This window comes from Panicum virgatum, chromosome 3K (assembly GCF_016808335.1).
Source record: "Panicum virgatum strain AP13 chromosome 3K, P.virgatum_v5, whole genome shotgun sequence".
Classification (NCBI taxonomy): Eukaryota; Viridiplantae; Streptophyta; class Magnoliopsida; order Poales; family Poaceae; genus Panicum; species Panicum virgatum.
In genome coordinates, this window is record NC_053138.1 from 6,435,080 (window position 1) to 6,438,053 (window position 2,974).

Consider the following 2,974-nt stretch of genomic DNA (forward strand, 5'->3'; position numbering starts at 1 on the left):
ATCAACATGGTAGCTCTCATCTTGATACCTAGGTCGGGGTTGGCCACGCGGTTGGTTGCCTTGATTCGCTTTCTGGTGGCCCTTCTGTTTAGCAGGGGTCCGGCTGTTGTGGGAAATAGATGGAGCCGGGTTCTGCCTCCCAATCTGTCGCAAGGCATCTCTGGTCAAGCGCTGAATTTCACGAATTTGAGGAGTGTCCGGCAGGGCTTGCATCAATATAGCTGCCTCGGCCAGGTTGATCAGAGGACTATTGAAAGCATTGTCGGCCGCTTCGTCTAGGCCTTGCTGCAGGTTTCGCGGTCCGCGTGGAGCTGGAGCGCGCTGAACTCGAGAAGTTGCGTTCTTTCTGCGAATGACGCGGCGGCGGTTGCGTTGTCGCCGGCTTTCTTTATCTTGTTGGGGTTCGTCTTGAGGAGCATTGACTGACAGCTCGTCGTCTGAAATTTGGTCCAGAGTCTCGTTGACGTACCGATCAGCCTGAGAGCCGAGTGCTCTTTCTTCTCCGTGGAGCGAGACGTACACTTGTCTGTCCGGGGTTGAGTGAGTTGAGCTGTAATCGACCAGAGCAGTGTCGCCAATCTCCTCTCCTCTGACTGGAGAAAGAGGTCTGCCTGGCTGGTAAGGTAAGTCCCGTAGGCAAGCCACCAGCCGGGCATTGTTGATGTCATTGGCGGATTCAGATTTCTTCCAGAAGACGACTCGGCTTTGTGGTGTAGCCAGGATGGTCAGATTCTGGCAGTCGAGTGAATCTGAGTTGGTGTCGAAGTCATCGTCTGAGTCCGGGTAGGAGCCGAACAGGGGAAGAGTCTGAGTCCCAGTCCAGTTCCATCGGTGGGAAAGTGTTGAATACAACATGGCCGAACTCTTCAGTCCGAAAGGAAAACGAGTAGGTGTCGAGTCCGACAAGGACAAGTTCTCGATTTCCTTGGCGATTACGGGAAGAAGGATCTCGGCGGAAGTGATTCCGCCGAATTGTTCTTGCTGGGGAGCCCTAGTATTCGTGGGGTTGATCAGATGGCTAGAGAAGCCTCCTGATCCGTTGGCGACGCAGACCCACGATCCGAAGATGAAGGAAGTTCCGGCGTCGATCGACGGAAAGCCGAAGGCGAAGGATGCCATCGAATTCTTCTGATGATCTTTGGCGAGAGGCCCCACGGTGGGCGCCAGCTGTCGGTGTTTTACCGTCGGGTTCTCCGAGAGGTATCCCGAGGAGAGTGGTTATGAGTAGGGACTCGCCGAGATCAGAACGCGATGGTGTAAGGAACACAAAGATTTAGACAGGTTCAGGCCGCCGGAGCGTAATACCCTACGTCCTGTGTGGTGGTTTGTATTCCTTCTGGTCTTGTTCGATGTTTTGGAGGGGTCCCTGTCCGCCCTTATATGATCGGGGGAAGCAGGGTTACATGGAAGTCCTAGTCGAGTTTTGTTAGGATTCTATTCCGAGAGGTTCGGCTAGTTCCCGAGACCGTCGACTAGTTCTACTCCTATTCGGGTAGATAAAAAAGAGACAGGACATATCCATGTACTACTCCCTATTCTAGATTATTCTGTGCCCGTGGACAGTCCTACGCCAAAAAAGTATCATAGAGTAGGAGAGGACAAAAAGGCTGCCAGACAGTCAAACAATACAATCACATCAAACATGTACTGAAAAAGCGGACTGCCTTACTAAATAAATGACAATTCAACCACAGGGTACTAAATCTGACGAGGCAACAAAAGTCATCATAAAGTTCAACTATTAGACCTGAATTACTTCCTCCTAATGCTAACCAACACTAAACTAATAACCTCCATGAATTAGCATACAGCCATAGAACTAGAACTAACCATCTTCACGCCCTAACCAAATCCTAATTAGATCAATTAGGAGAGTTAAACACACACCAAACAAAAAAACAAACAGTACAGCTAAGGCGGCCATTCTCTTCAACCAGCTTGCCTGATCCTGACGCAAACACTACACAGTGCTGTCTGCCTCATGCAGCTTCACTTCCAAATCCTGGACTTTCAGCACCATTTTGGCCTACATCTCATCATATTCTTGGCGCATCCTATCAAGCTTCTGCTCACTGATGACCAACGCTTCACGTGCCATGGAAAGTTGCTCGTGCGGACAGTCATGAGTGGATGCTGAACAGTACTCCAACATTTCAGCAACAAATCGCATAAGCACATCCTCCCAAATCCAGAGCTTACAACCCTGTGCCAAAAGAATAGATCTGGGATGAGAAAAGCAATGTCAAAACAAAATAGGGGATTGAACATGGAGAAGCGGCACTTACCCGGCCGATTCCTGCCTTGTGGCAGATGAAGAACTTGCGACCGGGATTTCAGGGCGTTCCTGAGGTCAACGAAAAGGCGGGCTCCCCACAGAAGCATCGGAACACTGGCTCTTCTACTCTCTGCAGACAACGGGAGGCGCATCCACGCTTCAGGGCAGAAGAGGAAGAGGAATCCATGGTGATACTGATGGGAACTTGCACTAGGGCTGGATTTGGAGAGTGTGTGTGGTGGTGGGGGGGTGATGGGGGAAGCCTGATTACAGAGGGGATGAGAGAGCTATCGCGTCAGGAAACAAGAAAGATAGACGGGCTGAAGAAGGGGAAAGATCGGACAATGGGCCCGGTAGGGCGGTGTGGGCGGTAGGGGGGTATGGGTGTCGGGGGGATTGGGGAGGTGGGAAAACAGTGCCTGGAGCGCGAGGCAGAAAATGTAGACTCGAGTACTTCGCCAGGCAGCTGCACGGATCACCAAAAAAAGATCTGACGGTAGCAAAAGTGACGGCCCGGGACGGCACCGGCGGAAAACAATTACCGGGGGGGGGGGGCGACCAGGCACACGGCTTGCACCAGGACATCGCAGTGGCCATGGGGCTAATGGCTTCCACTTCACTGGCCGGTGTCACTCGTCAGCGTCCACACCGGCGGCGCGGTAGTAGCAACGGGCAAACGGCAGCGCTGCCGTGCGGGCT

At 52.4% G+C, this 2,974-nt stretch overlaps 1 long non-coding RNA gene across 1 annotated transcript; it reads right to left on the bottom strand.

Annotated features, from left to right (window-relative positions):
* Nucleotides 1–1,618: 1,618 nt before the first annotated feature.
* On the bottom strand, nucleotides 1,619–2,628 carry LOC120697116. Its single transcript, XR_005684370.1, has 2 exons — nucleotides 2,286–2,628; nucleotides 1,619–2,203 (listed from the first exon to the last, which is right to left on the bottom strand). It is a non-coding gene; the product is annotated as an uncharacterized LOC120697116 (long non-coding RNA).
* Nucleotides 2,629–2,974: the final 346 nt, after the last annotated feature.